Raw genomic sequence first — 27,253 nt, 5'->3', positions numbered from 1 at the left:
GAGCCGAGAACTGAATAACAAAAAGTCAGCAACAGGAAAATCTAAGAAGAGAGCATTCTGATTAGAGATTCTCTTATATCCAAGTATTAGTCAAGCTAATAAAGATATGCTTTATGCCCCATACTTCTTTACATTCTTCCACAGCACCTAACTCGGTGCCTTGCAAACAGCAGGCATGTAATGAAATGGCAGATCCCACTGGCAGGAGCAGCAGTGTAGATCTCAACAGCTTGTGGCATTAAAGAGGAAAAAGAGGATGGGGGAACACTTCGCTTCTAGAAATGTCTTAACACATTATCACAAAACAGTTCAACAATCTATAAGCCTTGAATAAACTAGACTCGGCTAAATGAAAAAAAAATCATCCTCTAATCAATAAGTACTTTTGTATTGTAAGCATTTTATAAACTAAAAAAAAAAAAAAAGCATCCATCTGGTTTGTCAGGTTTTAAGCCAGAATGTAGATGTTATGCCACATCTGACCCAATCTGGTTTCACCTGTAAATCTTTGCATAAAGCCACACAGCCTTCCCCATTCATGTCCTCTATTTGAGGTCAAGAGCATTGGTTTTCTGCCATCATTCCCCAGGTCATCCAATTCTCCCCCGCCCTATTTCTGGGTTTGCTGCTGTCAATTAAAGTTACTAATAAACAAGAAACACTGAGAATTCTGGCTTGGTAATAGGCTGAGAATACCAACCATGTATGGAGCATCTTCTATGCACCATGTACCCATTTTATGTCTTAAATTTCATAAGCATGAGGTGTTATTACTTTCATTTCACAGACACATATAAACCCAGAAGAAAAATTACTTACCTAAGGTCACACAGCTAGTAAGTCTGTCAGAATCAGGGCTCTTTCCTCCCAAGAAATATGTCAATGACAATCCTATCTCAAAAAGGCCAAGATGATGGCAGTAAGAGGTACTGCCACCAACACAAGTGAACAAGGACAGAAAACAGCAAATCCAAGAAAAGAAACTATAGTCTTCTCCACCAATTTGAAACCACTGCCATAACAATTACAGTGGTTTCTCTATAAGGGCTAGAGAAAGCTTTTCGGGCTGGGAATTTAATTTGCAGAACAAATAATTTGCTGCCATCTAGTTCAAAGACTGTATTTGAATGTACTTGTTATTCATTTTAAGAGATTTCATTTAATAAGGTTATTGATATAGATAGATCTAATTCAGTTATAACACAGTTTACAAATTCACTTGAAAAGTATCAAAGTGGCCCTGGCCGGTTGGCTCAGTGGTAGGGCGTTGGCCTGGCGTGCAGAAGTCCCGGGTTCGATTTCCAGCCAGGGCACACAGGAGAAGCGCCCATTTGCTTCTCCACCCCCCACCCCCTCCTTCCTCTCTGTCTCTCTCTTCCCTTCCCGCAGCCGAGGCTCCACTGGAGCAAAGATGGCCCGGGCACTGGGGATGGCTCCTTGGCCTCTGCCCCAGGCGCTAGAGTGGCTCTGGTCGCAACAGAGCGACGCCCCGGAGGGGCAGAGCATCGCCCCCTGGTGGGCGTGCCGGGTGGATCCCGGTCGGGCGCATGCGGGAGTCTGTCTGTCTGTCTCTCCCCGTTTCCAGCTTCAGAAAAATACAAAAAAAAAAAAAAAGTATGAAAGTCCTGCTAACTTCCAGACACAAGAAAGGAAGTAAAAGGAGAAAACATTTATGAAAATGTGCCACAAGCTATGCTATGTCACCTCTACAAGTTAACTTATTCAAGACAAATAACCCCATCTCAAGAGTATTATTATTCCAGCTTTACAGATTAACTTCCTGATGCCACACAGAGCCAAGATTCAAACCTATATAGCACACCAATTTCAGAGCCCTAAACAAAGCAGCTTTTGTTCTTGAAAAGCCTATTATCTGATGCAGAAACAGACAGGTTATAAGACAATGCTATTAGTATCACAGCATAGGATGACCTGAAAGCATACATGAAAGATTTCTAATAGTCTACAGCATCAGTGACGGCTTTCAGGACGATACCTGTGCTAAAATCACAACAGTTAACCATCAAGAACAGAAAGACAACTTGGTCCACTCTCCCTAAAAACAATTGGTACTAATGGCCAATAACCCTCTGACCTTATATAAGCAAATATATTCTCACCAATGTTATATAGCAATTACGGTGTTGAACTATGTCTAGTATTTCATAAACTCTGCAGGTTTGTGTGTGTCATAAGAAGAAAATTAAATCTAAGGTTATTCAGAGCCCTTTAGAAACTAATCATTCTGGATAAACAATTTGATAATTAAGCATTTACTCTCTGGTTTTCATACTATTTCATATAAAAAAATTTTCTAAGATACTTTAATGCCTTCATAAATGTACCCTATAAACCATATATCTAACTTTTACTTGGTAAGAGAGAACACAACCTTCATTGTTATTCTATACTATTAGAAATACAACTGATACCCTAAAGCTAATTAGGTGGTGCAAGGCTGTGTTCCTTTTACTCTCTATGGTTTTCAGATTTGGTACATATTTTTGTATCCCTTCACTACTATCATACCAGCAATCTCACTGTCCTGTTATCAGTGTGTCAATTATGACAGTATTTTGCCACTTCTAGATGATTCCTCCTTCTAATCTGCCACCTTAGAAACCATAAGCATCATATATAAAATAAAAATAAAGTTCTCAGTGTGAGCTAAAGGCTTTATTTATAAGAAATGACTTATAAAACGAACATGGCCTTTGGGGTTTTCGCAATGTTTCAGAGCTGAGCTGCCAACTCAGTCTTCACAGGTAGTTACAATTTCACATTTTTATATATCTAAAATGTCTTTCTTTTTAATTTTTTAAATTAATTTACTGTGTTAATATGGTTTCAAGTGCCTCACTCAATTTAACACCTTCAACTCCCTATACCAGGGGTCAAGAACCTTTTTGGCTGAGTGAGCCATGAACGCCACATATTTTAAAATGTAATTCCGTGAGAGCCATACAATGACCCGTGTACGTTATGCATTATCCAATAAAAATTTGGTGTTGTCCCGGAGGACAGCTGTGATTGGCTCCAGCCACCCACAATCATGAACATGAGCGGTAGGAAATGAATGGACTGTAATACATGAGAATATTTTATATTTTTAATGTTATTACTTTTTTTATTAAAGACTTGTCTACGAGCCAGATGCAGCCATCAAGAGAGCCACATCTGGCTCACGAGCCATAGGTTCGAGACCCCTGCCCTATACCATGCCCCCCAAGCTCCAAGCAAAGTCTCTTTCCATTCCCATTCTACCCCCTTCTTCTAACCTCCCTTTCCCTCTGTGATGTGCTGCCCTGTTATATGTACTGTATTTCCTCATATGTAAGACACACCCTTTTTTGAAAATTTTAGGGTCTAAAAACTGGGTGCATTTTATACAGTGGTTGTAGTTTTTTTATTTCCATTTCTCGCTTTTTCACACTTGTTTTTGTGCTCATTGCTGAAGACAGTGATTCCTCATCAGACACAGATGAGGACAAGCTAATGGATGGGGTTTTGACAGTGATGAGGAGTTGTATGAATTCTATGATGAATAAAACTTGAGTTTGCCTGACCAGGCGGTAGTGCAGTGGATAGAGCGTCGGACTGGGATGCGAAGGATCCAGGTTCAAGACCCCAAGGTTGCCAGCTTGAGCATGGGCTCATCTGGTTTGAGCAAAAGTTCACCAGCTTGGACCCAAGGTCGCTGGCTCGAGCAAGGGATTACTTGGTCTACTGAAGGCCGGTAGTCAAGGCACATATGAGAAAGCAATCAATGAACAATTAAGGTGTCACAATATGCAACGAAAAACTAATGATTGGCCCTGGCCGGTTGGCTCAGCGGTAGAGCGTCGGCCTAGCGTGCAGAGGACCCGGGTTCGATTCCGGGCCAGGGCACACAGGAGAAGCGCCCATTTGCTTCTCCACCCCTCCGCCGCGCTTTCCTCTCTGTCTCTCTCTTCCCCTCCCGCAGCCAAGGCTCCATTGGAGCAAAGATGGCCCGGGCGCTGGGGATGGCTCTGTGGCCTCTGCCTCAGGCGCTAGAGTGGCTCTGGTCGCAACATGGCGACGCCCAGGATGGGCAGAGCATCGCCCCTGGTGGGCGTGCCGGGTGGATCCCGGTCGGGCGCATGCAGGAGTCTGTCTGACTGTCTCTCCCTGTTTCCAGCTTCAGAAAAATGAAAGAAAAAAAAAACAAAAAAAACTAATGATTGATGCTTCTTCTCATCTCTCAGTTCTTGTCTGTCTGTCCCTGTCTATCCTTCTCTCTGACTCTCTGTCTCTGTTAAAAAAAAACAAAAAAAAAAAACACACATACACACAAAAAAACTTGAGTTCAATAACTTTATGTGATACATTTTTTTCAAATTTCGGGCCCCAAAATTAAGGTGCATCTTATACACGGGAGCATCTTATACATGGGGAAATATGGTATCTATTAATATATATATTGAATTTGGCTAATCCCATCACCTTCTTTGATCCTATTCCCTCATCCCCGTCAGCTGTCCTTCTGTTCCTTGTGACCCTGCCTCTGTTTCTATTTTGTTCTGTTTATTGTGTTCATTAGATTCCACATGTAAGTGAAATCATATTTGTCTTTCTCTGCCTGGTTTATTTCACTTAGTAAAATCATCTCCATACATGCTCTCTTGCTTTCTTTAAACTCAACTCAGATAATTCAAGCAGCCATAGTCAAAACCCCAAATCAGGCTGCACAACCCTCTGATGCTTTCCTATAAGACACATCCTAGGCTGCCCGATCCTTGCTACACTCCACTCTCCACTGTTTCCATGTTTCTCCAATATAACTGTCAACTCCTTAACCATCTCTTATCTCTGCTTCTCTAGCACTGCCATGTAAATGCCTGTTGAATAAAACAATGTCAGAGAATGAAACCACTGTATAAAGAGCCATAAAGCTATAACACTCCATATACAATAAAAATGACCTTTTATACCCATTGTGATATTAACTTTCTCCTGAAAATACATGCTCAGGAAATCTAAATTTAAGGGAAAGTCATAAGAAAAGTATTAAGTACATACAAACACGTGACAATCTACTCTTAAGTTGTTTTACCCACCACACCCTCAAAAACATCTTTTTCTACTGGGAGAAAAAAGCAAAAATACATAATATTTTCCCCACGTTTGTCCAGTCTACATGCAAAAAAAAATGACATTTAATGAATGGTGCTTAATGATAATTAATCCCAGCTAAAATAAAAATGATATTTTGGGTCTATCTAGCTGTTTGAGTTAGAACAGAAAAAAAGTCATCCATTAAAAAGACTCATAGGCCCTGGCCAGTTGGCTCAGCGGTAGAACGTCGGCCTGGAGTGCGGGGGACCCGGGTTCGATTCCCGGCCAGGGCACATAGGAGAAGCGCCCATTTGCTTCTCCACCCCCCCACCCCCACCTTCTTCCTCTCTGTCTCTCTCTTCCCCTCCCACAGCCAAGGCTCCATTGGAGCAAAGATGGCCCGGGCACTGGGGATGGCTCCTTGGCCTCTGCCCCAGGCGCTAGAGTGGCTCTGGTCGCGGCACAGCGACACCCCGGAGGGGCAGAGCATCGCCCCCTGGTGGGCATGCCGGGTGGATCCCGGTCGGGCGCATGCGGGAGTCTGTCTGACTGTATCTCCCCGTTTCCAGCTTCAGAAAAAAAAAAAAAAAAAAAAAAAAAAAAAAAGACTCATAGATTCTTTTTTCGTTGTTTTTTTGTTTTGGGGGGGGAGGTTTTGTATTTTTCTGAAGTTGGAAACGGGGAGGCAGTCAGTCAGACTCCCGCATGCGCCCGACCGGGATCCACCCGGCATGCCCACCAGGGGGCGATGCTCCGCACAACCGGGGCGTTGCTCTGTTGCAACCAGAGCCTTCTAGCGCCTGAGGCAGAGGCCATAGAGCCATCGTCAGTGCCTGGGCCAACTTTACTCCAATGGAGCCTTGGCTGCAGGAGGGGAAGAGAGAGACAGAGAGGAAAGAGGGGGGAAAGGAAGGACAAGCAGATGGGTGCTTCTCCTGGGTGCCCTGACCGGGAATCGAACCCGGGACTCCTGCACGCCAGGCCGACAAAGACTCATAGATTCTTAATTTTGGAAGGATCTTAGAGGTCACCTAATGTTATTTATTGAATAAAGAATTCAGGTCCTGGCTGGTTGGCTCAGCGGTAGAGCGTCGGCCTGGCATGCGGGGGACCCGGGTTCGATTCCCGGCCAGGGCACATAGGAGAGGCGCCCATTTGCTTCTCCACCCCCCTCCCCCTCCTTCCTCTCTGTCTCTCTCTTCCCCTCCCGCAGCCAAGGCTCCATTGGAGCAAAGATGGCCCGGGCGCTGGGGATGGCTCCTTGGCCTCTGCCCCAGGCGCTAGAGTGGCTCTGGTCGCTGCAGAGCGACGCCCCAGAGGAGCAAAGCATCGCCCTCTGGTGGGCAGAGCGTCACCCATGGTGGGCGTGCCGGGTGGATCCCGGTCGGGCGCATGCGGGAGTCTGTCTGACTGTCTCTCCCTGTTTCTAGCTTCAGAAAAATACAAAAAAAAAAAAAAAGAAAGAAGAAAAAAAGAATAAAGAATTCAGGTTGCTAGAAATTATCCAAACTACTCTTCTTCAATACACAGTTTCCTTTCTGCATTCCTTTGCCATTCACTCAGAGATCCTCTGGACCCACACAAAATACTTCCTCTACTTTGTAGTAGCAGCATTTCAAATAGTCACTTGACTTACTTTATGTGATTAGTGATTACAAAGTAATATATGTATGTGCTTATCTAGTTCAACAATTTCTTTGGCATCTCAAAAACTATCCAGTAAAATGAAAACAGCAGGCACATTTATAGGTGTTATTTTGTAACCTTATGTTTTTTAATCCTCATAACCATCCTGTAAAATAGGCAAGGCAATTGTCATCATCCCCATATAAAGAACCATCAATATAGAGTAGGAATTGAGAGTCACTATAGGCAGCTTTAGGAGCAAAAGAGACCTGCCTTTTAAGACCTCTGTGATCTTAAGTGATTAAACTTCTCTAAACTTGTTTCCTCATCTGTAATCTAGAAATATTATAATAGCTCCTACCTCATACAGTTAGTGTGAAGATTAACTGGAAAATGCACATTATCTTTAATAACCTCTGTAAACACTCAATAAATGTCAGTTCATTATTATTATTACGCAAAAAGAAAAAAACATGGCAAATCCCTTATCTTCTAGCAGCTCTAGATCAAGAAGTAAAGCCCTCTGTTCTACCTACACTGTCTTCCACAAAACCAAAAAGTTTTGTTATTTGCACCTTAATGACTATTTTTCTGCACACACACCCTTGATCCATCAAAATTTCTAAAATCTACTATTGTTATCCTCTTCCAAATGAAATTCTCAAAAGTACAAAATTGCTAAAGCTCACGGATTCTCAGTGGAACATAATAAAGTTCCACAATGATTTTCATGCAAACATAATGAGATTTTTTAAAAATGGGAAGTATTACAATAATTGTTAAACAAACCGGCTTCCCTATTATTAGATTATCTTTTTAAAACTTTGATATCTTCAAATGGTAGAGGATTGCTATTTTATTGTTTGTGAAACCAAGCACAACAGGAGAAACCTGTTCCATCTATCCAAACCAGGCGTCCCCATAATACGGGCGGGCAGCTTGCGGCCCCCTGAGGCCATTTATCTGCCCCACCACCACCACTGCACTTCCAGAAGGGGCACCTCTTTCATTGGTGGTCAGTGAGAGGAGCAGTGCATGTGGCGGCCCTCCAATGGTCTGAGGGACAGTGAACTGGCCCCCTGTGTAAAAAGTTTGGGGACCCCTGATCCAAACAATTGACAATGTTAACAAGAAATACAAAATGCAGGCCAGAATTTAAACACACACACACACAAGACTCAGAGACTCATTACTGAAAAATTATTCTGCATAAGTATTGCGTTAAAATTTTATAGGTTCACTAATCTTGGCAAATAGCTGGTCCTAGGAATTGAATAATAACACCTAATTTCACTTTCCCATTAACTGCCAGGAAGCATGGGGTTAGTGATTAAGAGTTGATTCTAGACTACTGAGGGGAAAACATGGATGGAGGAAAGAAGACATTAACTGCCCTCATCAGGTAGTTCAATTGGTTTGATCATCATCCTGAAATGCCAAGGTTGCAGGTTCAATCCCCCATCAGGGCACATATTAGAATTAACCAATAAATGCACAAATAAGTGGAATAACAAATTGGTATTTATCTCGCTCACTCACTCTCTTCCTTCCTCTCTATCTCAAATCAATTTACAAAAAGAAGACACTAACTGAATTATAATTCAGTACTAACTTAATAGGTAGCAATACATCTGTGTAACACAAAACAAAGGCAAATCAAAACATTAGTCCAAACATTGCCAGCAACAATATGAAACAAAGATTTTACATGAAAGAATACGGTTCAAGACAAAAGAGGTTTGTAGAAATAGAACAATAAATGAATGTGATATGATAGCAAATAGCTAGTGAAATAAAATTACTGTAAAGCAACCTAAGAACCCACATTGCCAGTATATGTAAAGACTTCCTTTAATGGTGGACTTTTCATTAAAGTATAATCTATTCAAAGTGTCATAGCAAAATAAGTTTACAATAGAGAAACAAACTACTCAAGGAAATACCTAATTACCACTCTAACAAGCATTTGCATTTACATATGCTTTTAGCAGAGGGCCTCAAAATGACAAATACATGTTGAAGCAAGGAGTAAATATTCTACATTGTTTATCAGAACTAGTGTTATGTGTCTCTTAAACTTAAAAACTGAAAACCACAGGTTTGTATTTTTTCTAAAAATAGTATTTGTTATTTGCATCCTCTGTAGCAGAAGCCTAATTTAAAAGTCCTGCAATTTTGATTACTGCTAATAATGAGGACAGAATATGCATGAATACATGTGGTAGGGGAGAGACTGACAAATCCTTGACTGGTACATGAATGAAACCTACACTTGCCTTTTAAAATGGCACCCCTTTCTTGGAAATATGGCATACAAAAAATCCCTTTGAGTTTTTATTACTTTCATATTTGTGACTATTTCACATGATGAACTTCAAAGAGCTAGATCAGTGGTTGGCAAACTGCGGCTCATGAGCCACATGTGGCTCTTTGGCCCCTTGAGTGTGGCTCTTCCACAAAATACCAAGTGCGGGCACTACCTTGATAAGGAATATACCTACCTATATAGTTTAAGTTTAAAAAATTTGGCTCTCAAAAGAAATTTCAATCGTTGTACTGTTGATATTTGGCTCTGTTGACTAATGAGTCTGCCGACCACTGAGCTAGATACTTGCTTTTAGACATTTGCCAGATGAACTGTATTTTCACCACAAATTCCAACAACTAATGGGTGCGATGTCTGTGTGTGTGTACACACATATATAAATATACACATTTATGTCTAAGTGTATATCTTTAGAAAATGTTTGTACAGTGTAAGTTAAAGAATCAACATCACATATTGTACCACACAAAAAAAACGATGGTAGAAAATTTTGAAGGATTCTAATAAAACTCAATTTGTAAAGCCTAACACATCTGGGGGGGGGGGGAGAAAAAAAAAAACCTCTGTGCTGACATGATTAGCTAGTTCATTCAACTGGTATGAGGTATCAGGCAGACTGCATGAACTTTTATCATGCTACTTGGGGTGTGCTATCTTGTGGAGCAGTTCAGACGAACCTACTGAATTCTCCTAAAATGGCAGGACAATAGACATACTTTATGTACCAGAAGCTTAAATAAATGAGAAATATAGTATGGCCAAGATACAATTCACACTTATTTTAAAACCAAAGCTCATCCTGAAAATTCTTTGTCAACCATCCAGAAATCACCCAGATTCTTTTTTTTAACCAACCAAGTAGTTATTTACTATAGCAACTTCATTACCAAGATTGCCAAAATTTTCCACACACTTCAAGAGTCTCTGTATGTGTTGTTACCCAGGCAACAGTCTAATAGGACTTTTACCTTTACAGAACTAGTGGTCAAAGAGAAGTAAAGCTTCTTCAAATTGTGCATCATTTTAATTGGAAGCAGTAAGTGTGAAATCATCAGCAGACAGAAAACCTTGAGGACTGCCTCCAGTGCCTCAATTTGATTAACAGACACAACGTGCTGTCATTTATCTTCATTTCTAGGCACCCAATTCCACTGTGGAACAAAGCAAGCTCCCTCCAGAACTCAAAACATCCACAGTCATATAGGCTGTCACACACATAAATGCTGAAATCCAAGGAACTTCTTTGAGGAAAGAAATCTATCAATCCCTCACAGCTAGCAGTGGTGTGAAATAACCTGGCCTTGCTGCCCTCAATTCTGGAAGTCAGTCAGCTCAGCTGTGGACCTGTACAAACTGCCGTTCTGCCTGAACCAGAACTGTTCCAAAAATTAAGACTCAGTCATTTAGAAATCACATTTTAGAGGGCGCTTTGAAAAAACTTTAAAAACTGCTTCCTGCTCTGCTATAGCCAATTTGATGCTATTTGGCAAAACAAAAAATAATGGTACCGCCTTACAAAGAAAATATTTTTCCCTTTACAACAGTTTTAGGATTAGTAAATTTAAGGTTGTTTCCCTAACATACTTTTCAGCTTTCACTATAAGGATACATAACTAAGTGCTTTCTGGGACATTTTCTACTCAGGAGGCACAGCATATAGAGTTTATTTAATGTTAAGAAGTACTATGTGACTCCAGAAACAAAGATGAAAGATAAACTGAAAAGCAGAAAGGAAAACTCGCATTCCAGGCTCTTCACCATCTGGTGCTGACTCTTTCTTGCCTATTTCTTTCCTCTTTTCTTTGATCACCCTAGCCCAGAAAAGCCTTTCTCTCTATACTGTCTTATTTCAACATGTCCAAATCCTACCCATTCTTCAAAGCATGGTTTAAAAGTCATCTTTTCCTTTATCCTTCAACTAAAAGTAATCTCTCCCTCTTCTCTCTAAATTCTTGAAGTACTTTATCTATATCTCTTTACCATACATTACTTTCTGCCTTACATTATTTTGCTTCCATATTTAATTCCCCACATAAGCACAAAGGTCTCAGGGTTAAGGTTCATGCCTTATGCATCTCTACTCAAAGTGCTTAAACAATGTCTTGAACAAATGAGGCCCTCCAACTGAGCTATATGAACCACCTGAGTTAAAGAGAGGAGAGAAATCCACTAGAAACAACTTCAGCTTTGGAGTCCAGAAACCTGGCTTTGCTAATGACTAGCTATAAGGCCTTGAACTTCAGGCTTTTAGTATGTATACCTGCAAAGAGAAGTGGTGGGCTAAACCACTGTAGGCTATTACATTTTTACATTAGCTGACTATAAAACCAATTTGGGAGTCAAAACCGAGCTTTTTTCTTTAAATAAAATGAAACAGGCCCTGGCTGGTTGGCTCAGCAGTAGAGCGTCGGCCTGGCGTGCGGGGGACCCGGGTTCGATTCCCGGCCAGGGCACATAGGAGAAGCGCCCATTTGCTTCTTCACCACCCCCCTCCTTCCTCTCTGTCTCTCTCTTCCCCTCCCGCAGCCAAGGCTCCATTGGAGCAAAGATGGCCCGGGCACTGGGGATGGCTCCTTGGCCTCTGCCCTGGGGGCAGAGCAACGCCCCTGAGGGGCAGAGCATCGCCCCCTGGTGGGAAGAGCGTCGCCCCTGGTGGGCGTGCCGGGTGGATCCTGGTCGGGTGCATGCAGGAGTCTGTCTGACTGTCTCTCCCCGTTTCCAGCTTTAGAAAAATACAAAAAAAAAAAAAAATTAAACAGAGGGCCCTGGCTGGTTTGCTCAGTGGTAGAGCATCCGCCTGGCGTGCGGAAGTCCCGGGTTCGATTCCAGGCCAGGGCACACAGGAGAAGCGCCCATCTGCTTCTCCACCCTTCCCCCTCTCCTTCCTCTCTGTCTCTCTCTTCCCCTCCTACAGCCAAGGCTCCATTGGAGCAAAGATGGTCCGGGCGCTGGGGATGGCTCTACAGCAGGCGTCCCCAAACTACAGCCCGCGGGCCGCATGCAGGCCCCTAAGGCCATTTATCCGGGCCCCCACTGCACTTCCGGAAGGGGCACCTCTTTCATTGGTGGTCAGTGAGAGGAGCACTGTATGTGGCGGCCCTCCAGCGGTCTGAGGGACAGTGAACTGGCCCCCTGTGCGGCCTCTGCCTCAGGCACTAGACAGGCTCTGGTCGCAACAGAGCTACACCCCGAATGGGCAGAGCATCGCCCCCTGGTGGGCGTGCCAGGTGGATCCCGATCAGGCACATGCGGGAGTCTGTCTGACTGCCTCCCCGTTTCCAGCTTCAGAAAAATATCCCAAAAATATAAAAAATTAAAAATTAAAAAAAAATGAAACAGAAAATTTAAAAGTTTAACAATGGCTATCCAGAATGGGGAAAACCCTGAATTGTACCAATTGTTGACTTCCCTGGTGTAAATACTGCTCCATGCCCAATTTCAAGCTACCAACATGATGGCGCTGAACACAGAGCTAAGTAGGAAGAGAAATGCATACTTGTCTTGCTAACCTGTATGATGAGCCAGCTCTAGCAAGGTCCTGAAAAGATAAGTATTTTTAATTGAATTTATTGGGGTGACACTAGTTAAAACAATTATACAGGTTTCAGGTACCCAATTATACAACAAATCTCTGTGCACTGTATTGTGTATTCACCCCCCACCAAGTCAAGTCTTTGTCCATCACCATTTATCACCCCTATACTCTCCTCCACCTTGGAAAGCAGTACAAATTTAAATAATTTAAAAGATAGTACTGTTTCACCAAACTTTTCTTTAAAACTTTGTGTGCATGTGTTGAATTGGGGTATATGTATTTCTTACTATAAGTCAGTCAAAACAACAAATATTCAGCTGAACAATCACCTAGTCTCTTCCATGTGTACTACACAATGCAATAAATCTTACTCTTAGTTACATATGTAGTCTCATCACCACGATTTGTATTTCTCTGTAAAAATGAGAGTTACAGAAATGCCTATTGATACCACCAGAGGCAAATTACAGGAAGTGGAAATATGTCTTCGGAAGTATCAGCATAGGACCAAGATTCTCAGCCTCTGTCAGCCCCACATACCTAAGGGATACAACATATTCCCACAAGTAGCAATAATAGCTCATTTAGTGAAGGGTTGGGGGGGGTTCTATAGTATGAAAAAAAACAAAATTCCAAGTATTGGGATATTTGTGCTGCATCCCCACCCCTCTGAGAACCTGGGTACAGAGAACACAAGTACAGTAAAAAGTAAGTTTCCACACCTGACGTTTCCCAGCCAAATTGTCCAGCATAAGCTTGCATCCCTCAATGATGAGACCTCCATTACTGAGAATTCCCTGCTGGAATTAAGTTTCTGCCCTGCACTACAGACATGTAGTACTTGTTGAATTTAGAATAGACAAAGGGGTAAATACCACAGGAAACAGTTGTTAGGCTTTATATTCTTCGAAAATTGGGATTTTATTCAAGAAAAATGCCTTCTTACTTCTTATTTAAGCTTACTAAACTGAATTAAGAGGGGGAAGTTTCTTGAATATAGTTTTGGCTGTGCTAAGTCTATCACAACAACACAATCTGTAACCATATTTTTCATGAGTATTTATAAAGAATTGTGTTTTCTATTTTTAAGGCTATTTAGAAAACAAGAAGCCTCAAAATTTCAAATATATTGATAATCTTAGCTAAACTCTAACTCCTTATCAACTGAATATATGCCTAGAAGTTCCCTAGGAAAATCCCCAAAAATTACACCAAAAAAATCCCCCAAACCCTGACCAGGCGGTGGCGCAGTGGATAGCACATCGGACTGCGATGCAGAGGACCTAGGTTCAAGACCCCAAGGTCGCCAGCTTGAGCATGGGCTCATCTGGTTTGAGCAAGGCTCACCAGCTTGGACCCAAGGTCACTGGCTCGAGCAAGGGGTTACTTGGTCTGCTGAAGGCCCACAGTCAAGGCACATATGAGAAAGAAATCAATGAACAACTAAGGTGTCGCAATGAAAAACTAATGATTGATGCTTCTCATCTCTCTCAGTTCCTGTCTGTCTGTCCCTATCTATCCTTCTCTCTGGCTCTCTCTCTCTCTCTCTCTCTCTCTGTAAAAAAACAAAAAAAAATCCCCCAAAAAATGTCTGAAAGGAGTCAGCCATGAGCACAAACTTGTTACACACAATTATGGCATCCTACCTGCTAAATGAGTACAATATAGCAAATAAATGAAATATGAAAAGAAGAACGTTGAGGGACAAGTTCTGCTTAATTCCATTAACTCTTCCTTTTTAGGGTCCACTGACCATAAAGTAAAAATTATTCCCCGCTCTGAAAAGACAAGAGTCAAATCAAGTCTCTATGCTCAGAATATTAAACTTCTTCTTAAGTACAAACATCTCCTTGAGTATATTCTGGCTGGGTTACTCAGTAGGTTAGAGTGTCTTACAGGTAAGCCAAGGTTGTGGGTTTGATCCCGGGTCAGGGCACACACAAGAATCAACCAATAAACACATAAATAGATGGGAACACTAGATTGGTTTTTCTCTCTCTCCCCCCACCCTCCTCCATCTCTAAAACCAGTAAGTTTTTTTTAACATTTTTAATTGAGTATGTTTTAACATAACTCAGGCTCAAGTCTGTACTTTCTCTGCCTCCACTCTCTGTGGTGGAAAATGCTCATAAAACTATCTCCATAAGAAATTCCTGTGCTGTCTTTGCAGTACCAGGAGCTGGAATAGCCTTGGGCTGCTGGTCATTCTCAGACCCAGGGGCTGACCTATTTGTATAAGGAATGAACTATAGACATGTAGCAAATTTGTGGGACATCTGCCCTGGTTGGCTGACCCAGCAGTAGAGTGTCAGCCTGGCATGTGGAAGTCCCAGGTTCAATTCCCGGTCAGGGCACACAGGAGAAACGACCATCTGCTTCTCTATCCCTTCCCCTTTTCTCTCTCTCTCTTTCTTATTCTCCCTGCCCCTCCTCCCCCACAGCCATGGCTCAAAGAGTTTGAGCAAGTTGGCCCAGGGCGCTGAGGATGGCTTCATGGCCTTGCCTCAGGTGCTAAAATAGCTCAGCAGGCAAGCAATGGAGAAGCAGCCCCAGATGGGCAGAGTATCACCTCGTAGGGGGCTTGCCAGGTGGATTCCAGTTGGGGCGCATGTGGGAAGTCTGTGTCTCTGCCTCCCTGCCTCTCAATTAAAAAAAAAAAGTAAATATATAAAACTTGTGGGACATAGCAAAAAAGCTCTGAGCCTGGGAATCCCACAGGCTACATACAGTTCTACTTCATTCTCTAAACACCCTCTATCCAGCCATAATCATCCCCACACCATTGCAAAGCAATGGTTAGCTGAAATGCAGACCCTCAATACAAGAAATTTTTGCTACTACTCTCTTCAAAGTTCATCTCTAGAAGCCTGGCTCTCTCCCACTCAATATTTTTACTTGGCACAACAGAATTCCTTCTTTTTACTACACCAAAAGAATGGGTGAAAAGACTTTCAGCTTTAATGCTGTATCTTCCAAGTTCAAATAAATATACAGTAATTAAACAAGTTCAAGTATGGGTTAAGGCAAAAAAAAAAGTTTAAGTAGAAAGTTCTGGAAGTCAAATTTAGAATCAGTGAACTGATAAACATGAAAATTCCTCTTTCACACACATAATAAAATTCTGTCATTCAAATAAAAAAATCACAATTAGAGCGAGAAGATAAGTATATGAATCATGAAACAAGTAGCAAAGGAATAAAAATTCTCAGACTATCACAATTATAATATATAATAATTGGCATCAAGTAACTCAGGCCTAAAAATATCTTCATACATTTACAGTCACATCTTTTAGGTTGATTGGTTGGTATATTCACTACATGTCCCAATAGTACTGGAACAGACTATCTCTTTCCAGCTTTCTAGAATACAAAGTAGAGCATCATCCTATCAACAGTATGCCAAGGTTGCAGGTTCGATTCCTGGTCAGGACACACAAAAGAACCAATCAATGAATGCATAAATACATGAACAAACCCTCTCTCTCTCTCTCTCTCTCTCTTTCTCTAAAAGAAATCAATAAAAAAATACATAATATAAGAGCACATTTTGAACCAATTTAATATAGACACCAATCTAATTCAGTCTCAACCAACTCCTCAAGCAGGTGAGCATTTAATATAATTTGATGAAAACATTTACATGAAATTCATCTTGTCTTTTTCCTTGGCAATTTCATCATCAGTTTCAAATGGGACTGTTGAGATAAGGAATCACAGTTTTCCAAGGCTAGCAGCTTGTGGACCAATCTTTTCCACGGACAAAATCCACTTACAACTTGACCACAAGCAAACTTCATGTTTGTTTTCTGATGTCACAGTACTGGCTATCCACGGATGTGCAGCAGCAACCAAACATAAAGACGGGTGTGAGAAAAGCCAGGTTTTCAGGAAATTTTGTTTTCAGAATTGTAACAAGCAACCACATACCTCTCACCACGTACAAGAAAACTTAACTGCATTAAAAAGGCAGGCCTGGAAATCAGTTTCCAACCAGTCAGCGCTGAAATCTGTCAAGCCAGCAAAAGTTCTCCCTACCATTAGTGTTAATGACGTTGGCGGTTCCCTTCACTTTCCTGAAACCCTCAATTCTGCCACCGACCCCCTCAATTTCGGTCCATTTTCTAAGACAAACCTATCGGAGAGGGGCAAGGGGCAGACACACGCACCTTGGACACACTGGCCCGGGCTCGGTGGCCCTGGCAGTCCGGTCCCCTGGCACCCACCACCCCTCGCTGGCCGGTGGCCTCGTTCCCCACGCTGACGCACCGCTGCCCAGCCCTGCTCTGCTGGCGACCAAAGTGCCAGCCAGGTCTCAGAAACTTTGACTCAGGCGTCAGGACTCGGCACCCGCGACCCAGACGGGGGCTGTCGCGGCCGGGCGGTCCACCCCAAATCACAACAGGCATTCCCTGCAGGTAGAGACCCGCCCGGGGCGCAGCCCGTCCCAGACTGCAGACCGCAAGCATGTCCAGCAGGAGCCGAGCGTGGTGCCGGGCGGCGACGGGCAGTGCGAGGGCGAGCCCCGGTCACCCACGGAAGCCCGAGCACGAGCAGGATGAGACCCAGACCGCGGGGCGCGGGGGCCGCAGACGGTGGAGGGGCGGCAATGTCAGGGTGCACAACCGGCCCCGCCCCGCCCCCAGGTGAGGGGCGCCCACCCCGCCCGCCAGGCCACGAGGAGCCACCACCCCGGACAACCCCGAGGTCCGGACAGCAACGATACCCAGTTCCGAACGCACCCGTGCTCTCCCTCCGCTGGCCGTCTTCTCCCGGCATGTCCGGCCCGGCCCCCTCCCTGACCGTCCTCCGGCTCAGCCCCGGCACCAACACCCCCGCCTAGCCCGCTGCTCCCGGCCCGGCCCTGCCCGGCCGCCCACCGGCCCCCAGGAAGCCGCCGGCGCCTCACCTCCTCACGTCTCTGCGGGAAGGGCCGCCACAACTCTGTCAGGCGCCCGCGTCCCAGCCGCCGTCAGCGCTCTGCGGCCGGGCCGGTCCCGTTCACTCCGCTGCCGCCAGAGCCCCCGGAGGGCGGAGGGAGGGAGCGGGGCGGAGGGAGCAAGCGTGAAGGGAGGAGGCCGCCGGCAGGAAGAAGCCAGGGAGGGGCGGGCCAAGGGGAGGTGCGTGCTGAGGGGGAGGGGCAACAGGAGCGCGCCCGTCAGGGCCCCTGGCGCGCCGTGCTCGCTCCTGATGGCGGCGGTGCGCACGGCCCGGCCAGGCCGCGGGCGGGCAGAAAGCGAGGACGCACAGAACCTTGGTTGTTCCAGAAGGGGACCCAGGAAGGGGCAACAAGGGCTTGCAGTCCCCGAGCACCGCCTCGAGGGACTGCGCCAGCCCCAGTGATGTGGACTCAAGCCCTGCTCAGCGTTTAATGAGTTCTTACAGAATTCTGAGTTGGGGGCGATTGCTTTCTTGCTCATAATCCTGATTTCCATACTTTCGTGAATGTTCAGCCCTCCTCTGGACGTCTCCTTACAGAATACGAACTTCTTTCTGTGCCTTTTTCACGGTGTCCTGGGCTCAGGAAACGCTTCTTTGTTGTCCGTTCTATGGGACTGGGGGGGGGGTTGAAGAGAGAAATAACCTACAGGGGATAAACGTGAAAGCGCTACACCCTGCTGGATATGCACGAGAAGAAAACGTGCCCTCGTTTGCACCTCTTTTTCATTTGGGGTAATAAATTGGACCGTTCAAACTAGGTAGAGATTAAATAAACCAATCCTTTTCCTCTGTGAATACTGCACTGATTGATCCTTGAACTGTGTGGACTTCCTCCTTCCTAGATAATGCAGCCAAAAATTACCTGTAAATTTTACTGATTTCCTTAGCTCTTTGTTCCTATAACTTTGTGGCAACTAATATTCAACCTTGTCTGAGTAAATCTGTGCACTGTTTTATCCCCTCGAGAACCTGCTTCATGCATTCTTTGGTAACTGCCACAAAACCTAGCACAGTGCCTGACTCAAAAAGTACTCCATACACCAGGAACAAGTGAGTATATCGCAGGACTTAAGCACATGTCTAATAACTTGAGCTCTACAATGATTCTTTTAGTTTAAAATTACCCCTCCTGTCTCGCTTCAATTCCCCTGCACTCATTTGCCCACCTACATCCCAAAGCCACCCTGAGAAATAATATTAGTCTACAGACCCTCTATCTCAAGTCCTCCTTTTTCCTCCTTTAAATGTCTATAGGACAGCCAGACCAGGCGGTGGCGCAGTGGATAGAGCATCGGACTAGGATGTGGAAAGACCCAGGTTCGAGACCCTGAGGTCGCCAGCTTGAGAGCGGGCTCATCTGGTGTGAGCAAAAAGCTCACCAGCTTGGACCCAAGCTTGCTGACTTGAGCAAGGGGTCACTCGGTCTGCTGAAGGCCCATGGTCAAGGCACATATGAGAAAGCAAAATCAATGAACAACTAAGGTGTTGCAATGAAAAACTGATGATTGATGCTTCTCATCTCTTTCCGTTCCTGTCTGTCCCTCTCTATTCCTCTCTCTGACTCTCGCTCTGTCTCTGAAATAAATAAATTTTTTAAAAAATGTCTATAGGACAAGTGTGTCAAGGATGTGGTGTTTCTCCTCCCTAGCTCCTTCACTACCTGCTTTATTAACTCACCTCTGTACCTCAAGAATATTCCTAGCTCGGGGCCTGACTCAAATGCTAGAAGTTTGATGTTTAATGAAGTTAGAGTTAGAATAACTCAAATCATCTGTTGATTTCCTGAGACAGTATCTCTCAATAAATCAGCCAACAAATAGGTACTGAATTAAGTACATACTGGTAAAGTTACGCTGGGCACCATGAGGAAGTCACCAGATGAAGAAGCTGTAGAGCAGCTTTAGGCGACCCCTGGGTTTTGGTCGTTCGACCCCTGCTGGGGTCGCGACCCACAGGTTGAGAACCGCTGCTGTAGATTGTGCCTTCTGTTATCTTCTAACTAGAGAGAAACTTTTTTGACACAACGGGCAACACTGTGGTGATTATCTGCACTCAAAAACTTAACCAAAATAAAAGAAAATAAAATTTTTAAATGGTGAGTCCAAAGTAAATATAGTGTTCCCCAAATTCAGTTCTGTATGTTTCTGAAAGCAACAGTAGTGGCCACCATTGGCTGTTTAATTCTTCTATTGGAGTGGAACATAACATGTAAATCACTATTACAGGATCAATCCATTTGCCAGCTTGTTAAAAGGAAATGAAAAACTGTCCCATAGCCACATGTCACACCTCTAATCACCAGGGGTCATTCTGTAATACTGAAGTGTTACAACAGAACCTAGATAAGAAATGTCACAAGAGAACTTAGATAACAGGCAAGTCACAAGAGAACCCAGATAAGAGACAGTGAAGGTGATGTGGTGCAAACTCGTCCTTACCAGAAGGAAAACAATTTCAGTACATGCCAAAGAATTAAAAACAAATCATTCTTCACATAATGTGTGCTGCTTACTTCTCTCCCCATTGTGGCTTCCTTTGCATTAAAAATATCTTAGTAGCCCAGGCCCATGAAAGGACTGAAGATCTCACTTTGGGGGAAGGTGTTATAAAATATTCTAGCATGACTCATAACATGACAGAAACTGGTAGCCTAGGTCCAGATCTAACCCACAAATGTATTTTGTTTAAGTACCTACATGATGCTTCAAAAAATTAGCCAAAGCTAAAAGTTAAAAGTCAGAAGTTTTCACAAGCATTCAGGGCTTCTGTTTAAAAACAAGGAAGATTTGTACCCGTGGGCTTACATTTTCACCTGATGACAATCCCTGCGGGACATGCACTCTCTTTCTCCACCATTTCTACATTCCCCATTATGCCATATACTGTCCTGTTTCCCTCAGGAAGGTCTGCAACTCCTGACTTAAAATATTATAGTGTAACAAAACTTGGAACAAGTTAAACACTGAACAAAAATGGAAGGGTGTAAATCATGGTATTTAATGGGGTGGAATATTATAATCAGTGGGATTCAAATAATTTAACAACCAGTTCTCTGCCCTAATGACGGTTTTAAATATAAAAAAATGATATACCGAAAGGTAGTTTATTGTTTCATGCATTTAATACTGAAATAAGAACAATAAAAGAGGTATACAAAACTAGATTATATTATAAAAAGAGTTTTAAGATGTTAATGAAAAAATATTCAATAATACCTGAAAGAAAAACAATAAAACTGTTATTTAAGATATTTCCTTATTGCTTCTTGATTGGTGTCCTCACTTGCAATTTTTTTCACCTATGGACAGAACAAACAGTATGGGCGCTTAGAATATGCCATTGCACAGATGAACTTTGAAAATGAGTAAGGAATGTCAATTTGTGATTTCCACATTGGGTAGCTGCCTAGGCACCCACCTTAGAGAGAACCCTGATGACAAGTGCCATTTTAACAACCAGTTTGTCAAACTCAACAAAAAATTAGGTATTGGTTCTGAACCTGTGCAAACCAGCTGAATCTCACCACTGATTTAACACTTTAATAATGGGCAGTACTAGTAGACTCCCCAGCATGTGTTTCTACTCCTCTGAATTGTGATGCAGCTGTCGACATAGGAACGTCCAGACCTGTAAAGAATTTTTATAAGAACTTATTTGAGACAAACTTTCGACAGTTGCCAGGAAGATTTCAGATGCTCTGGAAAAGAGCAGTTTTTCAGTTTCTTTTAAGTATTTGAAATTAAGGAGGGAATATAAGGAAGATTCCATGGAGGTGAGAGAATTAGAGGAGAATCAAGCTTATGTGTTCTCCTGCGGTTGGTTACACCTTTAAGGGTTAATACTTCCGGCATTTCAAAGGTGTGTTAACCTAGATGCACAAAGGACAGGCCTTGCTTAAACACCTTTCACTAAAGAAGTTATAGGTCTGAGGTATGACTACCCACCATGGCCTGCCCAGCTGGGAATTTATGATCAGATCACCCTCTGAGGTTACTTTCCATAGAACCCCTTTTTTGTTCACACAGCAAATGATTCAAATGGAAACAGGCCTAGCTCCTGCTCCAGGTGTGGGCCCTAACTGGTGTACATAAATCAGCCCAATCTTGTCCTCACCTGACTCTGTGAGTGTTCACAGGTTGACACTAACAAGCACCTAAATTGGTCCAATCATAAGGAAGTCCAGACCTTGTATTTTTCAGGAAGAGAAATGTCCTTTTCCTCTTAATCTGGTTGGTGTGATGAGTGGATGCGAGTCCTACAATTACTGCAGCCACCTTGGTACCATGAGGGAAGTCAGCCTGAGGACGAGGCTGACACAGGATGGAAGAGCTTATACCCAGCTTGAAGCCCAAGACTTCCTCTGGATTTAGCTAGTTCCCCAAACCAATAAATTTTCTTAGCTATCTAAAAGAGTTTGAACTTGTCTTTTTATTACTTGATGCCAAAGCTAATTTTTTTCATGCATGGTTAATTAAGAAGCTGTAGTTACATTATCTGACTTTTCTAAGGATATATTTCCAATGGGATAAATTGGTAACAACCTCCTTGGTAAAATTTTAGAGGGTCTTGAAAGGAACTTGACCACCCCCAAAATCCTTTCCTGACTAGGTTACCTGAGAATACATCGTTACACTTTTTTCTTTTTAAATTTGAAATGAAATCTGTGCCCTATTTAAATCAATTTTACCTGAAAAGAGTACTTCAAGACTCTTTAGTAATCAGTAATGTTGTATAATTGAGTTTTTGAGTGTTTTGTAAATAGTGGGAAGATTGGAAAAGAGATGCTGGGAATCAGAGAAGGAGGGAACCACAGAGAAAGCCAAGAGGAGCCTAAATACAGAAATTAAACTTTTCTATTTCACAGTTTTATGGAGGGCCAAAACTCACAGTAATCCAAGCAAATCATACTATGTCTATGTGATCAGCCCAATCTATATATTGCAATCACCCTTTTCAAACCTGAATAAGAACAAAATCAAACAATATGTATATAGGGATCAGAAAGCTTCCTAGCACTAGAAAAGGTGGGCAGAGTCATAAATGTCCCTCTGAAGAAGACCAGCCAATGTACTACTTTTATAATTTTATAAGAAATGAAAAGGATACCCACCAAAAACTGTTTTTCTCATTTTTCATGGCAAGTGTCTGAAATCCATCTCACCATCAGTCCTCTTTTTTGGTTTGGGACAATGATCTTCTTTTTATTTTTTGTTTCTTCATTGTAACACCAGTGGCTGAGGCCAGGCAGGTTCACACTGGATTTGGGCAGATAGTAGAAGAACTGCGGAGTCAGAAAGCATTGGGCCATTACCATTTATTAGAGTCTCATAACAGGGGACGAGCAGACAGGCAGGGGTAACCACTTCTCACGGCAGCAGGAAAACAAAGATGGACCCTCACAGTGTCGGCCAGGCAATCCATAACCCACCCTAAGGGCAGGAACCCGTAACCTTACATAGGCTATACACACGTGGCACTGCCACGTGCTTACGCACTAATCAGGCAACATGCAAGCAAGGAAGCCACAGCTGTTTCCCAACATTCATTTTTATTAATTTTAGAGAGAGAGGAGAGAGCGAGACTAGAACATAGAGAGCTGTTCCTCCAGGTGCCCTGACCGAGGATCAAACCGGCAACCTCAGTGCTTCAGGAGGATGCTCCAACCAGTGGTGCTGTCTAGCCAGGGAGGCAGTGATCTTCCTTAATGCATAACAAAATCATTTCAAAAGTTTATTTTAAAAATGCAGACCTCTATGCTCCACCCCCAAGAGATTCAGTAACTCTAGGATGGCACCCAGGACTTGTTTTATTTTAACTTTTTATTTCAAAAGTGGCTAAGCACATAAAAAGTAGAGAAAATAGTATGAGTCCTCAGGTGCCAATCACCCAGCATGAACAGTTAACATAGGGCCAGGCCCCTAGTCCTCCCCTGTCACATGTATTTCAGTCTCAAGCCTGTTTCCAGTCCCCCAGCACCCACTGGGCTTCCCTGTGTCACTGGCTTCAACTCCCACCCAAGCTCTGTTTTTGTGTTTTCCTTTTTCTAGAACCTGAGGAATTCCCCTTTCTCATTTTCAGAATATTGAAATCAGCAGCATCTGGTGTTTTTTTATTTTCCAAGTTTTTTAGGTTATTGTCTAGCACTTTTATATTTTTGGAAATGTACTGAGTCAGTCTTTGCCAGCATCATTTGACATATTAATCGGAATTTGATTAATTTTTTAATAATGGTAAAAAAAAAACTGTTACAAGAAACTCCTTTTTAACAATGTCAAGAAATTATTGAAAAGGAATTCTATTTTTGAACAATGTAAGGAAACTATATAACCAAAGAGGGAGCCTGCCTCCGTGTAGAGGTGGTCTGGGCAGCTTTAACAGGGTCCTGGCTCCCTGGTGCACCCTGAACACATCGGGCACACACTAGCAGAGCTTGGGCACTAACCCCCAAGTTCCCTTGAAGTACTTGCCACAGGCCTAGAATTTAGACTGTGGACATATAAGAAATATTCCTCAAATGCATATGTTTTGCATAAAAACAACTACAAAAAAATGACAAATACTTGTACGGTACTGCCAGGAAAATTACCACTTTCCTCTTCTGAGTCAAGGGAAATTCATGCCCTCTCCACCAATTACCTTCCCTCCCACAAGACATTTTTTAGTCCGTTTTCCCTTTGCCACATCAAAAAGTAAGCTACAGTACAAATTTGAAAGAAAAAGAAGATTAAAGAAAGATTTATGTGTGAGCTCTATGAGAGTCTATCTAACAATTAAGAATTTTTTTAAGATTTTATTTATTGATTTTACAGAATGAGGTGGGGGAAGCGAGAAGTATCAACTCATAGTTTTTTCACTGTAATTGTTCATTGTTTTCTTGTTGCATATTGTGTGTGCCTTGACCCAGCAAGCCCGGGGTTTCGAACCGGCAACCTCTGCTTCCAGGTCAATGCTTTATCCACTGTGCCAACACAGGCCAGGCTAATTGAGAATTATTAAATGCTTTAGTATATATTAAAAGATTCCTAACACTTTCTCTAACACTTCCCCAGCTTCAGGTAGATTCTTACCACTCTGTAATTCTCTGATTTGATGGCAATAACCTCTTGTGGAAGATCATCAATTTATGTTATTTAACCTATGTACATCATGGCTAATCATTTCAACCTTCATACCAAAATCAAGATTTTAGGATTATTTTTAATAAAAAAGGTGTCCTGTGATTATATATTCATGTTATCTTATTTCACAAGGTAGACGGTGAGTATAAATGGATGTTCACTGTGTTATTCTCTATGCCCTTTGGTATACTTAAAATTACATAATTGCCTGATCTATAGTGGTGCAGTGGATAAAGTGTCGACATGGAATGCTGAGATAGCCAGTTCGAAACCCTGGGCTTGCCTGGTCAAAGCACATATGGGAGTTGATGCTTCCTGCTCCTCCCCTCTCTCTCTCTCTCTCTCTCTCTCTCTCTCCTCTCTAAAATGAATAAATAAAGTCTTTAAAAAAACATAATCTTTTTAAGATTTTATTTAGCCTGACCAGGTAGTGGTGCAGTAGATAGAGTGTCAGGCTGGGATGCAGAGAACCCAGGTTCGAGACCCCAAGGTCGCCAGCTTGAATGCAGGCTCATCTGGTTTGAGCAAAGCTCACCAGCTTGGACCCAAGGTTGCTGGCTTGAGCAAGGGGTCACTTGGTCTGCTGTAGCCCCACAGTCAAGGCACATATGAGAAAGCAATCAATGAACAACTAAGGTGTCGCAATGAAAAACTAATAATTGATGCTTCTCATCTCTCTTTGTTCCTGTTTGTTTGTCCCTATCTATCCCTCTCTCTGACTCTCTCTCTCTCTCTCTGTCTCTGTAAAAAAAAAAAAAAAAAATTATTCATTTTAGAGAGGAGAGAAAAAGAAGCGGGGAGGAGCAGGAAGCATCAACTCCCGTATGTGCCTTAACTGGACACCCAGGGTTTCGAACAAGTGACCTCAGCATTCCAGGTTGATGCTTTATCCACCACAGCCCAAACATAATCATTTTTAATTAAATTCCACCATCACTCTGTGCCTTACTTTGGACATATACCCTTTGATCTCTTTTTAGAGAATCATGCCTCACTTTTCTGTGTCCCCACAACACCTAGTACATACGTTTTTACAGCACCTATACCAATTTGTTTACATATAAAATTTCTCATGACTATCTATGTCTACTATATTTTAGCTCTTTGAAGACAAAAAGTATATCTTTTTTTCCCCTGGTACCTAAATATTCAGTAAGTGTTTATTGTCTCAATGATAGAATGAATGAATACATTCACAAATTTTAGAAATTACTGAGATGTTTCTCCTCTCAAATAATATAGCAAATTACTGAGTTTCCTGATAATTGATCATAAATTAGTCTTTCTTTGCTTGCAAAGGACAAAAATCTTCTCTACAAAGAAAAAACAAGCTTTTAAAGAAAGTGCTATCTACAGGACAATCAATGATCATTATCAATAATTCTCATTCGTTAGTAATCATTTGACCTAGCCATTTAGTAAAAGAAATATATTTAAGTCTCTATGCCACTGACTCCTAAATGCTTATTTCTACATCCATTTTCTCTTTCCACCTTAGTAACACAATCCAAGTTTATTCGATTGGAACAACTACCATTCCTGGCCTCCCTTGCAGCCATGCATTCTGGCAAAAGAGAAGTAACAGACATTTTCTTCAAAAAGAAGGAATGGACTCTTTCTTTCCTCTGCTACCTGGAACATAGATATGGTTGGTGAATGCAGCAACCACCTTGAGCCAGAGTACAAAAGCACATCGAAGGAGTGGTGGAGGGATGGGCTGGGAGGAGTTTCCGTCCCTGATGACTTTGTAGAACCTCCAACCCACCTGAGAAACCAACTTCCAAATTTATTTTATAGAAAATGAAACCTTGTATTATTATTTTTATTTTTGGTTTTATTCCCTGTAGCTGTCTACTAACTATTGCTCTTACCCTTAAACCTTATTTTAGGGTCATACTCCTTCTTAATTGATTCACATGATTTTAGAATAGAGAGATAAAATATTTTCATAATAATGTAATTCCTTTAAAGTTGAAATTCTTTATTTGTATTTATCATATCTACAATGATAGCCAATACAGGGAAGCTGTAGAAGAATTTCAGTCACTACAGTATTTTATCTGAATCACCATGGCTACAAGGTATGTGTTGGTCCAATAATCTTTTCACTGAGAGTAAAGTTTGAATATTCTACATTCATTTATTTCAGGATTCTACTGTAATGATAGGTGAATGAACCTAATACAGGAATTGCAAAATTTTTTTATATTACAAATTTGAGCTGTCAATACTTCTTTCCTCCTAAGACTTGTACCTACAAGTTGTGAAAGGCTTCTACCCACCACAGTGTAAAGTCCGTGTATCCATTACAGGTATCTAGTGTGATTTCTGAGGTCCAGTCAAATCATAACTGATCTCAGAAACTAATTCAGAAGGGTGAGTTTCCCCCCTGCCACTAAGATGTAAATTCCAGCCAGTTTCATGACTTTTCTGTTCACTTATGCTTACAATCACTTTATATCACAAAGTTCAGCCTCAGTTTGACATTTAGAAAAGCCTTAGAGAAAGGCATGTGGTCAGCTGTCTCTCCCTTTTCTGTGGCTTCCTCCCCCACTCAGTAGCTGCTGTTTCGGGAGTCTCTGGTTGGAGTACAGGGAGAGAATAGGGTAAAGACAGCAGGAGGGTCTTACTT

The 27,253-nt window shown here is 42.4% G+C and overlaps 1 protein-coding gene across 2 annotated transcripts in view; it reads right to left on the bottom strand.

Annotated features, from left to right (window-relative positions):
- Positions 1 to 17,616, bottom strand: part of RABGAP1L (RAB GTPase activating protein 1 like) — a 603,348-nt gene extending 585,732 nt beyond the window's left edge. For both annotated transcript variants that reach the window (XM_066261195.1, XM_066261196.1), the window contains exon 1: positions 17,472 to 17,616. The gene's annotated coding sequence lies outside the window, so the exon portion shown is untranslated. The remainder of the gene's footprint in view (positions 1 to 17,471) is intronic.
- Between the last annotated feature and the right edge of the window lie 9,637 nt (positions 17,617 to 27,253).

Source organism: Saccopteryx bilineata, chromosome 2 (assembly GCF_036850765.1).
Source record: "Saccopteryx bilineata isolate mSacBil1 chromosome 2, mSacBil1_pri_phased_curated, whole genome shotgun sequence".
Lineage (NCBI taxonomy): Eukaryota > Metazoa > Chordata > Mammalia > Chiroptera > Emballonuridae > Saccopteryx > Saccopteryx bilineata.
This window is presented reverse-complemented; position numbering and strand designations above follow the sequence as displayed.